Here is a 14,882-nt window from a genome sequence, read left to right as displayed (position 1 = left end):
TGAGCCTGCACTGACCCACCAGAATCACCACAGTCCTATGTCCATCGTTCACACGCCGGTTCACACTTGCTGTTATTCAGCCCCTGAGTTTGGACAAAGCATGGTGACATGTATCCACCACTACAGTATCACACAGGGTACCTGGGCTGCCTGAAAAATCCTCTGTGCAACGCCGGTTCATTCCTCGAGCCTTCTTAACTCTGGCAACCAACGATCTTTTTTCACCGTCTCCATGGTTTTGCCTTTTCTAGAATGTTGTATAGTTGGAACTGTGTGGTATGGAACCTTCTCAGCTGGGCATCTCTCACTTAGTAATGTATGTTTAAGTTTTTCATGCCTTTTTGTGGCTTGATAGCTTGTTTCCTTTTAGCCCTGGATAATCCCATTGTCTGGATGGACTACAGTTTATTTAGCAAGTTCTCTTTTCCCTGTGGCTTCACTCTGCCGTGGAAGTCGTCAGGACACCCTGTGCCTCCATCAGCCTCAGTCCTTCCCTGTTGTCTCAAGAGGCATCTCCAGGGACCCACTGGGGAGGGTTAACTCCTCCCAAAGCTTCTAGCCTTTGGCAGGAGGGCTTTCCTTCAGCCTCTTGGCATTTAAAAGGCAGAGGTTTGCTCCTGGGGACCCTATGCCAAGGACTTGATGCATGAAAACCACTCTTGAACTCCAATTCCATTTCTGGTATCCCAACTCACTTATTAAACAAAGCAGAAGATCAGAAGTATATAGACTCCAAAACAGGTGCACGGATGACACCTTTCAAGCTCAGGGTAAACCATTTTGCTACAAGGATGTTCAGTCACATCTCTAAATGCTTAATCTGCATTGCATCAAATTCAGCCCAATTCGACATAAGGAGAAATTAAACCACAGAGAAATGGACCCTAGAGCCCTGAGTTAAGAGGGAAAAGTCCTAATTTCAAAAAGTAAAAATTGGCTCTAGCCCTGACTTGGTCATTAGGACTTTTGACCTCACATGTGACAGAGTTCAGACTAGCTGTCCTAACTTTAACTTAGAAGGTTGTTGTGAAAGTACCATATAAAGATAGTTATTAAAGCAAACAGGAGGATTAAAACATCACATTAAAGTGTTTAGTTTTATTACTAACAGATCACATAGCAAATTCTCTGCTATTTGTGGGATGAGAATTCACCCCCCATCTGCTAAATCCATCTAAGTGACATACGAGATTTGCCATTTTTCAGAAGACATGGAAAATCCATTTCTTGGTCCAAGTTATATAGCACAAAGTTTAGCACTGAATATAGGAACCTGAGGAGAAGCAGTTGACCAAGTAACTCAGTGCCAGAACTGAGTGATACAAACTTAGCGTCTGGCATGCAGTAGGGACTCAATACAGACCCTTTCTGAATCCGTTAATGAATGAAAATTGTGTAGAGAAAAATCCTACTAAAGATAAAGGCAAGTTTATTCAACAAATACTTGGCATCAGTGAACACCTGATGTGTACCCGCCTTTGTTGTTTAGCTAATGTATAAGCTGAATCAGAACTCCTTTATCCATGGTTCTCCACCAGCTTTCTCTGCATGGAACTTTGGTGAGCACCGCCAACTGCCATTTTAAAGAAGAGAAGGCCTTAAATAGAGAGACACACGGAAAACTGAGAAATGACAACGGACACTGCAGCAACCAAAATGAGATGGCAGGAAATCCGGAAACAAACCTATGCCAACAATGAATTCCACGTAAACACCTCCACACATCGCCACAAACCTCGGAGGCGCCATTGTACTGATTTCCTTGAAGGCGTTATCATGGACAAGTCCACGTTTCTTTCATTATTGCATTAATCACAGTAACACTGAAACTAACATAACCTTTTCTTAATAACTCCCCGTGTACTGTTTCTTAAAAGACAGGAGACACCTGCGGTCTATTTTAATGGCGCCTTATGTTAAACACAGAGGATGCAAGAGGGACGATTAATCGTAACACAGAAGAGCTTTACTTTTATTTTCCACTATTTCTTTAAACCTGTTCTTTAGGATAATGATTTCACTGTTCCTGGATGAATCTTCAGGAAATCTCCACGACTCTTCTGGCTTTCTTAGGTGAGGAGAGAGCCTCCAGTTCCTTGTGCCTTCTGCCTGCAGAGGACACTCATCAACACTGATCCCATGGAAGCTCTTCCTTGATTACAGGGCAGTGGTTGCCTTATTCTAAAAGCCTCCTCGTAAGATCAGCGGGCACTGCACCACAAGCTGGGCGAGGGGCTTCTGGAGATCAGCGGGCACTGCACCACAAGCTGGGCGAGGGGCTTCTGGGAGATGGGCCCAGAAGTCGTGCAGTAAGTTTCCAGCTGTTTTCTTTCTGCGGGCACTGCACCGCAAGCTGGGCGAGGGGCTTCTGGAAGATGGGCCCAGAAGTCGTGCAGTAAGTTTCCAGCTGTTTTCTTTCTGCGTTTGTGTCTCGGTGCCCTGCTGCACACCTGCTTTGCTATCTGATTTCTGTGATACCTTTTGCCTCAGTCCAAACTTCCAATTTAACATTTGATTACATTAGAAACTTTCCACATAGAATAACATACATTGGGGAGGGGAGTTAAGTGTTTAACAAGATAGCCATTCAACATGCAGAATTACTCATTTACCAAGGGGTTTGGGTAGCTTTTTTCTTCTTTTTTTACTATATTTGGAAACATTTGGATTTTTAATGAAATGTTTCCAATTTAAATCCAGATGTTTGAGATCATGTAAGTAGCCAAAAGTTGGAAAAGTAAATTACAGGATAGCAAAAGAGCCCTGTTTTTGCTATCATTATTTAGATGTGATCTGACCGCACATAGAATTGTATTTTCTTATGAAAATCTGGATCCAAGTTGAGTCAGACAGTGAACTTATCTCTACCTGGAAGAAGCTACTTGGGCCTCTGAACCCAATTTCTCCACAACCAATAAACAGATACATACACCGTGTTCTGAGAATACAATAATGTAAGCAGCTACCCCTACTGTGAAAAACCCATATTTTGCTTGGAATATAAACAATAAACATGCAATGTATGCCAAAGAATTTTTTTTGGTTTTAAAATATGTCCACAAGTTTCTCTGATACACTTCTGTTCAAAGAGTAGAGTCTAATTTTCCTTCCCTTTAAAAGAGTGATCTGTACTTAGCACTAACCCTAACTGACTTTTCATCAATAGAACATGGAAGAAGTGACAATGTATGGTCCCCAAGATTAGGATGGAAAAGGAAGTGTGGCTTTTTCCTTTCTCTCTGATCACTCTCTCTGGTAGAAACCAGCTGCCATGTCATGAGGACGCAGAAGCAGTCCATGGAGAGGTCAGTGTGGTGACGAACTGAGGCCTCCCGCTCACAGTCGGATGAGTCAGTGGGCCCTCCAGCACCAGTTAAGGCTTCAGATGGTAGAAACCCTGGCTGATCAGTAACTGCAACCCTATAGAAGACTTCAAGCCAGAACCACCCAGCTTATCCACTCCCTCATACCTGAACCACAGAAACTGCGGTTTAACAAAGGTCTACTGATTTAACTCAGAAGAATTTATTGTGCAAAGATAGAGAAATAAAACAAAATTGATCATATTTTCTATTCTATTCTGAGAATCAACAATACTCGTGAAATCAGTGATTTTAAAACAAACAAACATGAGCTCTCACTTGGAATAGGAAAAAATTGTCATTTTCAGATGTTTATCATTGAAATTCTACTAATGAAACAGTTCCTGAATCTGGTCCCTTTAAACCAGTAGTTCATTGAAGGTACTGTGTATATATATTAAAAAAATTCACAAGGTAACTAAAACTGTTTTTAAATGGACGGTAACAGCACAGGTATTCACACCCTAAACTGCGCTGGGTACACAGCTGACGCTGAAAAAACCTAACAATGCACCTAAAGCTACTTCTAGCTGTTTCTTGTACTAATTAAACAATAAGAGCATTGATTTGCTTTTTATTTGTTTAGACACTTATTTTGTGAAAGCAAGCAGATATATGTTTATTCTTTTGTGAGAATAAGATCAAAGAATTTGTACTTAGGATACCATTAATAAATAACACGTATGCCTCACAGACAATCAGAACGCCGCGTACCTGTGGGGAGTTTACAGTTACTTGTATTCGTCTCATTTAATCTCCTCAACAATTCCAGAGAGCAGGTACTGTTTTGCTCATTTTGCATATGTGATGGTGCAAAAACTGTTAATGTGAGACTCTTCTAGGACGTCCGCACTCTCTGGACCACCAAAGATAATCTATGCGGTTGTCCAGTCACCAAGCGGAGTCCGACTCTTTGTAACCCTGTGGGCTGCAGCACCCTAGGCTTCCCTGTCCTTCACTTTCTCCCAGAGTTTGCTCAAACTCATGTCCACTGAGTTGGTGATATCATCCTCTATGTCGAAGCCCAATTTCTCCTTTCCTTTCAGCTCCTAAAGATGTAGCATCCTTTCTAGAAAGAGACACATGTTGCAGTGCTGGGGTTAAGCAAGCTGGGGTGAAAGAAAGTTTTAACAGCTACAGTTAGGAGGATGGAAGAGAGGTCCTTGGAAAGGAAGTTAAGGAGACAGACTCTGGAGCAGCTATGAGGTAGGAGGGATATTTTAATATATTTTATGGAAAGTGTATTTGGAGCCCCTTTAACTTTATCTGAGAGATGTGAGAAATTAATAGAATTTGTTTTAATTATTTTTGCTTATTGAACTGTGCTTCAACACATCACTTTAAAACTCCTGGGTTTAAGGTGACACATGGGGGAAAGTTCAGGTGCAGAGAGTATAAATGACCTTCCCACGAATCCAGATCTTTTCAAATCAAGTGTTCTCCCCACTTTATCACTTGGCTCCTCCTTCATTCATTCATTCATGCAACAAATAGTGACTGCTCACGTAATAGACTCCAGGCACTAACTTAGCCCTTGAGGAAATAACTTGGTTTAAAACTGCATTTTGAAAGTCAACAAAAGAGTAGAGACTCGAATTCAGTCACCTCTCAGTCCGTCTGTTTCCATGTTTGGAACAAACAACCTGGGTGGACTCTTTAATTACCCCAATGCAAAGCAAATACCCATCCATTATTCAGCACTAAAGCTGTGAAATGACAGTAATGCCATGTTTTAGAATGAGAACAAAAGCCTCTCTAATTGTAAATTTTTACCTCTAGTTGAGCCAAAGCTTTTGTTGATTTTTTTCTTTTGTGGTCGTTCTTTGCATTTTTTTTTTAAGAGATTGAGTGACAGGAATATGCCTTTTCTTTATATAGAGCCAGGGTACCCTGTGCCAATGAATCTTTGTTTCTCTTGAGGAGAGAAAGACATTCAGGCGTGATCCTAACTTTAGGATAAAGAAAAAGAAGCTGTGAAGAGGGTTCCTTCTGGTTCAGGATGTACCAGGATGTGGCTGTCCTGCACATTGCATTATTTAAGACCAGAAGGCAATTGCACCCCACTCCAGTACTCTTGCCTGGAAAATCCCATGAATGGAGGAGCCTGGTAGGCTGCAGTCCATGAGGTCGCTAAGAGTCTGATACGACTCAGCGACTTCACTTTCACTTTTCACTTTCATGCATTGGAGAAGGAAATGGCAACCCACTCCAGTGTTCTTGCCTGGAGAATCCCAGGGACAGGGGAGCCTGTTGGGCTGCCGTCTATGGGGACGCACAGAGTTGGACACGACTGAAGCGACTTAGCAGCAAAACACATCTTGGGAAATTCACCCGTGTCAGAATACTGTCTTCCAATGTACCAGCCCCATTGGGTATATTTCCACTGCCTTCAACTATATGATGATATCCTGGAAGGAGCACTGAGCCAAGCTAAGGAGGAAAACAATGTACATTTCTCTGTCTTCTTATCCAAGTTGCCCACTTTCCACTTGAGGTCTTCCTCTCTCTTAATGCTGTCTCCCCTCTCAGGTTCTAAAATACCACTCTTTTGTGATTTTCCTCCCTCTGTCGCTCCAACCAAGTTCAGTGACATTAGGACTTGGTTGCAGCTTTTTCTTTCATAGCTACACTCTCTCCCTCTGCAATCTCATCAGTGCTGGGGCTTGAACTACCATCTGTATTTTGATGTCTCCTAAATTTATATCTTTAGCCCTTACCTTTTCCTTAAACTCAAAACTTACATATCCACTGCCTTCCTAATATGGCCACTTGGATACCCAAGAAACATCTCAATTTGAAGATCTAAAACCCCAAACCTATTCCTTCGCCAACATCTTCCTTCTAAGGAACTGATGCCTTTGCCCACTCATTAGCTCAACTGAAAAACTGGGAGTCAAATTGTGTTCTTCCCTTTTCTCCTGCCTCCATAACTGGTCAGCAAGTTGCATCAGTTTCATCTCCCATACTCACCTATCCCCCTCCCTCCGTACTTCGACCCCCCATCTTATTAGGCTATTCATAGTCTCCCTATTTGACACACTGCTGAACTACTCCACTAATCTTTCAGCAGTCAGAGTAATCTTTTAAAGAAAATGTTTCAAATTATGATCCTCTTTTAGTAATATCTCCCTCTGCATTTCTACTAAAAAGCAGACTCCTTTCCAAGTCTATAAGCATCTCCATGGTCTAGTCCCACCTGCCTCTCTAAATTCCTTTCCATTTTATACCACTCTCTCCCTCTCTCGTTTCTGCCACAGTATCTTCCATTTAGGGGAAGGGGAAGGGAAGCCTGGCCATCACACCCATGCCCCCATGCCAGAATAGTGCTAACAATGCTGTCCCAAGGGGAGTGAATAGCTCTGACCTGTTGGGTAGATGACAGCCAGACTCAGTGCAAATTTTGATAAAGGGGAGACAGAGGCAGCACCACAGCCTCGTTTCAACTGAGCATCATGAATGTGGAACACCATGAGATGTCCTAGAAGCACTGGAGAGGCCGGGGACATCAGAAGGTGGGGCAAGTCTGCCACCGATGAGACAGGACGCTGACCTCCCCCGCCGCCCAACCATCTACAGTATTAGTAGAAAGATGACCTCACCACTTGGTGGCAAGCACCTAAGACATTCAGTTTTTGCACCAATGAATCAGATAGAGCCTCTGCCCTCCAGGACTTTTCAGCCTAGTAGGAGAGACAGACAGATAAACAAATAATTCCAGCGCAGTGTGATAAGTGCTCTGACAAGAACAGACGCTAGTCAGAACGATGGTACAAAGATAGCAGCGGGTAATCCTCGCTCTAGGGTGGCACTAATCAGACAGCCATCCGAGGATTATTCTGCTGTGGCTCAAGTTATGGCCCCTTTGGGCTTTTCCAGAGAAAACTTACAAATGATCAGATTTTAGATTTCAATATTTTCAGGAAAAAAAAAAAAAAAGAGCAGTGCTATGTTTAGAGAAACGAAAGAGACCATCTTTATCAGAGGATGCTCTTGATTTTAAAATGCCACTGGAAAACAGGAGTTTGCAATTTTTATAGAAGTGAATAAAACCATATAAGTTGAGCTGTGGTTTTTGTGAACATTTTTAGTGCCAGGCCAACTTTATTAACGTTATTTCCTTTGGGGGGAAATACATTTTTCATCACAATTCCTGAAAACCAGGGACCTGGCAAAGGGAGCAGTGGAGGTGACGGAATACCTACAGTGCAAACACTGCCATTTCGAGAGTGGCACGTTTCCAAGTGTCATTTCAAAGGTGGGCACAGATCAGCAGACAACAACTCCAGAAACCAAGGGATGCCAGCAAAGCCTTTGCTTTTTCTTCAGCCCTCTGTGGTCCAAATGACACATTGGAGTCTCATGCCAGTTTTCACCTTTAGAAAAAGTTAAAACGAAAAATTTCACCCTAAATATTTATGGCTTTTCCCCTTCTTGGGATCAAAACAGTCTCAGAGAGATAAAACATGATGCTTTTCCTAACAACCTCATATGGAAGTTCCTAGACACACCTCCACGCCTCCCTCTATCCCATTCCAAAGCTGTCATAACGGAGTAGCCTTCGAAATGTACAATATCATTTCAGTACACCAGCCATTTGCTGATAATAAGGAGCACAATTAGATTGGTTTTCGGGAGGCAGCAATCAATATCCTGGTGTATGTGGACCCGACTAGACATTGCTAATTAGAGCTCTCAGACATTAATCAAATACCATGTATGGGACTAATCAACCAATGTGGGAAGCAAAAAAAAAAAATCTATAACCTCCCCTTGAATTCTCCCAACCTGTTCACCTTGAAATCAGACCCAGAGACAGAAAGCCTCGCAGAAGGTCTGCTAGAACAGGGCTGGGAGGCTGTGCTGTATGGTGGGTTCCCGAGCCTCCTGGAGAGTGAGGCTGCCATGACATCATCAGGATCCTGCTTAAAGAAGCACTGGCTCCATCCTGCAGCCTGGACACACTTCTCATTGACTCCCTGGTAATTGTGGATGTGTGCCAGCTGCAGGCTGGACCCAGAGAGGCGGACCAATACGCCTAGGCCTGAACAATAAACAAAGCTAAATGCTCACTAACTAATGGATTATTCATGAAATAGCCCAATTGCCCATCATGCTACGTACTTGTACTCATACAATTATTCCTGTGTGTTTAAATAATGAATGTTAGGTTTGTGTTTAGTAACACAAATTGCTGATTAATCTGTATTCAAATCAAACAGTGAATTATATGAACTCTTCGAAATACTGTACTGGATGGCAGCGTGTCTATCTCAGTTTAGAAATAGTTTCTATAATGCTAATTTTAAGGCATGTGGTTGAGCCCTTCCATTGGCCAAAATCTTACTGGATATACCAGGCTTGGCTAAAGGTTCTACCGCAAATGCTGGGCAAATCCAGATGTGATTTAAGATTTGTGGAGTATACGGAGAGTATTTCCAGCAACTATGTCTTTAATTCCTGACTCTTCAATGCTTCCTAATGTTATTTTGCAAAAAGCTATATACTGCCAACAAGCTCTTTCAGTCCCATCACAATTTCCTTTAAAAAGATATCTTGCTAAAAAAAACCCAAAAAACCCACAACATGTATGCATGCTATCAATATATTACTTTTTTTTCAGGAACAGATAGTCAGCTTTAAAGGAATTCAAATTCCAAAAGGTTTACTTGAAATTTGAAATTCACAACCTATAAATTGATCAGGTTTTAGGCTCTAAGAAAGCTTGCTTTACCAACCATTCTTAATAGTGTTAGTTTTAGACTTAAGTAGTGAGATGAAAATGGAATTCCTAGAACTTAATTAAAGGGCAAACTGAACAGTGCTGGAGGAAGAAACAGTATAAAATAGTAAAAATAAGCATGGGATCAAATCTTGCTGGAATCCTAATTCACAACACATTAGTTGTGTGGCCTGGACAAATATTTAATGTCCTTGAGCTTCTAGAGGACAGTAATATCCAATGTCATAGTGTCGTTCTGAAAGTGATCTGAAGTGATGCGAGTGAAGACTTGAGATAAAGGTTTCATCAAGTTCGACCTCGTAAGTGCTTAAGTTCTCTCGGTTGTTGCTTTTCAGTCACCAAGTCGTGTCTGACTCTTTGCAACCCCATGGACTGCAGCATGCCAGGTTTCCCTGTCTTTCACTGTCTCCTAAAGTTTGCTCAAACTCATATCCATTGAGTTGGTGATGCCATCCAACCATCTCATCCTCTGTTGCCCGCTTCTCCTCCTGTCCTCAATTTTCCCAGCATCAGGGTCTTTTCCAATGAGTCGGCTCCTCGCATCAGGTGGGCCAAAGCGATGGAACTTTAGTTTTAGGATCAGTCCTTCCAGTGAATTTTCAGGGCTGATTTCCTTTAGGATTGACTGGTTTGATCTGGTTCTCTTGGCCTCTACCCTGGTTCTATGGACCATAATGTTCTGGAAAGTAGGATTTGCATCCATAGAGCCTGGCACTATGGTGGCACATATTTGACTCAACAAATTATTGAATGATTTGGCTCAAATCATTCTTGAGCCAAAATTAACTGCCAGAAAAACCACTAAAAGATATTTGGGGGACAATGCGACTGTTTCTTTACACTCCTCGCCAAAAGTCAATATTGGCCAAAATCTCCAAGGCAGTAGTTTTCAGAAATTAGAGGAAACAGTCCAGAAAAGACAAAGCAAATAGCTTCCAGCATTGAGAAGTGTGATTATTTAAAAAAAAAACAAAAACAAAAAAGTCTCTCTCTCTCACTTCTCTGACCTCTTCCTCTTATAATTTTTGGAATATTCATGCATGGAAAATGTCAGGCAGGGCATACAATGCAAATATGATGAGTATCCAAAATATTGGTTTTTATGAGCTACAAAATATGAGTCTGGGTGGACTGTTGGTGAAAACAAAAAAACAGAGTATGGTGCATAGATACTGGAGAAAGGGCAAAGGTTAAGTGAGGGACCTCATTAACATCTGAGGCGATTCTTAAGACAAGCACATCAAATGGGAACTACCACAATCTGATTTCTTGAGTTTACACCATGGGCTTCCACTGAATTCAAGAACTGAGAGGATAAATAAGACTCTGGGTCCCTACAGTGTGTCTTTGCCATCAAAGAAAGGCAGTGCAGGATGTCCAAGGTTAAGAATCTGCCTTCCAGTGCAGGGGCCATGGGTTGGATCCTTGGTTTGGGCACTAAGATTCCACATGCCTGGAGGGCAGGGCAATTAAGCCACAGTGAAGAGCATGAGTGTCACAACTACAACCCAACACAGTCAAAAATAATTAATAAATAGTACCAAAAAGGCAGTGTGTTCATAAGCAGAGTGAGTAGCAAAGTGTCACTTACTGAAGGGACTGGTCTTAGAGCAGGGGCATAGAATATAACCAGCAACATGTCTTTCTAATTAAAAATCATATTTTCATTTCTTAAAGTAAGCAAATCCATACAATGTACACTTTAAGAAAATGTAATTTCTTAAAAATTATAAATATAAATGATAAATATAACATTTATATTATCCACATGTGATGGTAGCAATTAAAATTTGAAAAACTTTATAGAAGTTAAGAATGTGTTACCTCATCATATGTTGATTATTTAACATATTATTCAGCATTTTCTCATGTCCTACCAAATCTCACTGTGACACTCATTTTACAGGAAAATTGGGGAAAAAGATGGCCCACCAAAGAAATCTCTCCTGCCGAGTTCTGCATTACTGTGGGTCTCTGCTGAACTGTCATTTTTTTTTTTAAACAATGATCCTTAATTTAGTCAATCATAAGTCTTTATTTACAACCAAAGCATATCTAAATTGAATAGTTGGCATCATCTCTTTCGGTGTGTTTAGGAATTAAATCTCTACCATTTGGAATCCAATTTTTAATTCCAAAACTATCAGGAGTCCCCAGATGAGTGAAGTCCTCACCCAGAGACTGTAGAGGGTGATAGAAATTCAACTGAGTCAACAAGCAGAGCATCTGGCAGCTAAGCTTTTGCTGCAGTGGTTGTTCCGTCTTTATTCAAATGGATATGGGCTCTGCAAGCCACTTTGTGTTCTAGAAGAAAAACAACAGATGCTGACGCACAAGGAGAAAGGGCTGAATTTTTCCTTAAAATTCTGAGCCTCTGAATACATGGTTTCATCCCCAAATCCCTTCTCCAGCGCCACCCCTGCCAGAACTCTATTCATTAGACTCCATCATTCCAAGTCAATTCAAATACACACCCAAATGTCCTGTAATGAGACCCAAACACTACACAGCTGCACTGAGTCTCAGGTTCTCATATTATGTTGGCATAACTTTAAATATTAAGCAACCCTCCCAGCCTCTGGTTATTGTCACTCACTACGGGAGACACATGTCATGTTATCTACCCCACACCATTTTTCCTTTTTCTGACAAGAGCACCCCCTTTTCCTGGAGGTAATTATCCTCCCGCCACTCCTGGCAGGTAATGGCTTCCCCAGCACACCCAGCAGAGACCCTCCCCAGATTTCACAAGTGGACACGGAGAGAAGAAAATCTTGTTTCCTGAGTGCCTATTCTTGTGGCTTAGAAAGCCTGGAAGCGTTCTCTGCAGACTCGCCCACCCCACACCCAATCTTTGGCCCTTTGAAAGTCAACCAAAAAAAGTAAGTAGAGAGACATCATGACATCATCCGAATCCTTGGAGCCAGGAGTGCCTGAGCCTGGCCTGACCTCTGAACTTGCAATTCACACTGGCTGCCACAGGGCTTTTGGTAGCTTAGCATCCTTTCTACAACACGTGCATTTTTTCAGTCCACAGATGGCACTTTTAGGATCCTCAGTGGTTATTCAACACTTCTCCTCCCCACCAGGCTGGGTTGAAAACTTTTCTCCCACACACCTAAATACAGAACACTGGTCTTTTCCTCTTTTGGTTACATATTCAGCCAATTTTATTTCATGATGGAAGTGTTTCTCACCAATTTAGCTGCTATCTTTGGGGAACTGTCCTCCTAGAAAGTTGTAGTGAAACTTTCTTCCCATTAAGGCGTTGGGTTCTTGCTTCACTTCCCTGGTAAAACTGTCTCTAATTATACTCTCTACATTTTTTCCTTCCACTACTTACTCTGCTGTTCTTATTTTCTTTCTTCCTTTGTTGTCTCTTCCTTTAATGTCTTCCTAAAGCAGGGGTTCTTAACAAGGTCCATACTTTAACCATCAATGGGGCTACAGGGATTTATCAAACTCTCTTGAAATTATATGCAAATTTTACATGAATTTGCACATATGCATATGTCATCAATCACTGTGTAACAAAGCACCCCATAATTTAGCAGCTTAATAAAACAAGCACTTATTAACTCACAGTTTGGGTGGGTCAGAAATCCAGATGCAGCTCAACTGGGTCCCTCTGTCCCTTGCAAAGCAGCAATCAAGGTGTTAGTCTGGGATCTGAAGACCCTGGAGAAGGAAAACACACTTCTAAGCTCACTCATGATTATCGACAGGATTGAGTTTCTCCTGAGTTGTTAGCTGTGCACGTGTGCTTACACTGCTCAGTCATGTCTGATTCTTTGAGACACTATGAACTGAAGCCCACCAGGCTTCTCTGTTGATGGGATTTTTCCAGGCAAGAGTATTGGAGTGGGTTGCCACGTTCATCTCCATGGATCTTCCCAACCAAGGTATCAAACCAGTGTCTCCTATATTCGCAAGTTGATTCTTTACCACTGAGCCACTTGGGAAGCCCTGGGTTGTAAGCTGGGGATCGGCCAATTCCTAACCACATGGGTTTCTCATAAAGTGGCTCACAGCATGGCATCTGGCTTCCCTCAGAACCAGCCAAAGAAAGAAAGAGAGGGTGAGCAGGGCAGATGTCTCTTGTGATCTAATTTCACTAGTGACATCCCACACCCTGTACTGTTCCTGGATTAGAGGCAAATTGCTAGGTCCAACTTATTCTCAAGTGAAGGAGGTGCCAAAATTAGGAGGTGGGATCACTGGAGGCCATCTTAAAGCTTCCTGCCATAAAATATTGTGAAGAGGAAGATGATTCATATCTTTCATCAATTTTTTATTTCTGAATCAACATTCATACTCTCTGTTTCTGTCTCAACCATCAGTTTCAATCAACGTCTTCTCCATTTTCACAAAATCACTAGAAATCATCTCTCCAAAACATGCTGGACTTCGCCCCCCTCCCTTCTCTTAAATTTTTATGATGCAAAAATCTTATGTTGTCACCCATTCCCATCTCTCTCTCTCACACACACACACACGCTCATGCACACACACACACACACACACACACACACACACACACACTTTATTCCAAGGTCACTCAATTAGTTGTGGACTGTTTTGATCACATAAGAACATATGACAAGAACCCTATCTTGTAGAACACTGGTCCTTATACTCTGGGACTCCTTTACACACTTAAAATTATGCTTAAAAATTATTGAGACCTCTAAAGAGCTTTTGTTTATTTTGTGTGTGGTTAGTTGCTTAGTCATGTCTAACTCTTCGCAACGCCATGGATTGTAGCCTGGCAGGCTCCTCTGTCCATGGAAATTTTCCTGGCAAGAATACTGGCACAAAAATCACGTTTGTAAATATCATGACCAATCTCATTATGAGTCTTTAGGTACTGGAAAGCAGTCAGCTTGCTTCATGGTAAAGAAAACCAGTTTTCCAGAATTCTAAATTTCTCCAAATTTTATCATGAGCTATATACACACTGTTAGTTATTTCCCTTGAAGTAACAGGCCCACTTCACTCATTTTGGGGGAAATATCTGCCTAATAACCAAGTATAAGTAATCATAGTTTGTCTGATCAGTTGTTCTTTCAAATGAAAATCATGTCCCATGCAAAAATGGGGCTCAGTTCAGTTCAGTTCAGTCGCTCAGTCGTGTCCAGCTCTTTGGGACCCCATGAACCACAGCAGGCCAAGGCCTCCCTGTCCATCACCAACTCCCAGAGGTCACCCAAACCCATGTCCATCGAGTCAGTGATGCCATCCAGCCATCTCATCCTCTGTCGTCCCCTTCTCCTCCTGCCCCCAAATCCCTCCCAGCATCAGGGTCTTTTCCAATGAGTCAACTCTTTGCATGAGGTGGCCAAAGTATTGGAGTTTCAGCTTTAGCATCAGTCCTTCCAATGAACACCCAGGACTGATCTCCTTCAGAATGGACTGGTTGGATCTCCTTGCAGTCCAAGAGACTCTCAAGAGTCTTCTCCAACACCACAGTTCAAAAGCAGCAATTCTTTGGCACTCAGCTTTCTTCACAGTCCAACTCTCACATCCATACATGACCACTGGAAAAACCATTGCCTTGACTAGACGGACCTTTGTTGGCAAAGTAATGTCTCTGCTTTTGAATATGCTATCTAGGTTGGTCATAACTTTCCTTAGGAAGCGTCTTTTAATTTCATGGCTGCAATCACCATCTGCAGTAATTTTGGAGCCCCAAAAAATAAAGTCTGACACTGTTTCCACTGTTTCCCCATCTATTTGCCATGAAGTGATGGGACCAGATGCCATGATCTTAGTTTTCTGAA

At 42.0% G+C, this 14,882-nt stretch overlaps 1 long non-coding RNA gene across 1 annotated transcript in view; it reads right to left on the bottom strand.

Annotated features, from left to right (window-relative positions):
* Positions 1-220, bottom strand: part of LOC139178912 (uncharacterized) — a 42,045-nt gene extending 41,825 nt beyond the window's left edge. The window contains exon 1 of the long non-coding RNA XR_011563323.1: positions 142-220. This is a non-coding gene — a long non-coding RNA (uncharacterized lncRNA). The remainder of the gene's footprint in view (positions 1-141) is intronic.
* Between the last annotated feature and the right edge of the window lie 14,662 nt (positions 221-14,882).

Source organism: Bos indicus, chromosome 23, assembly GCF_029378745.1.
Source record: "Bos indicus isolate NIAB-ARS_2022 breed Sahiwal x Tharparkar chromosome 23, NIAB-ARS_B.indTharparkar_mat_pri_1.0, whole genome shotgun sequence".
NCBI lineage: Eukaryota > Metazoa > Chordata > Mammalia > Artiodactyla > Bovidae > Bos > Bos indicus.
Note: the sequence above shows the minus strand (reverse complement) of the source record. Positions and strands in the feature narration are given on the sequence as shown.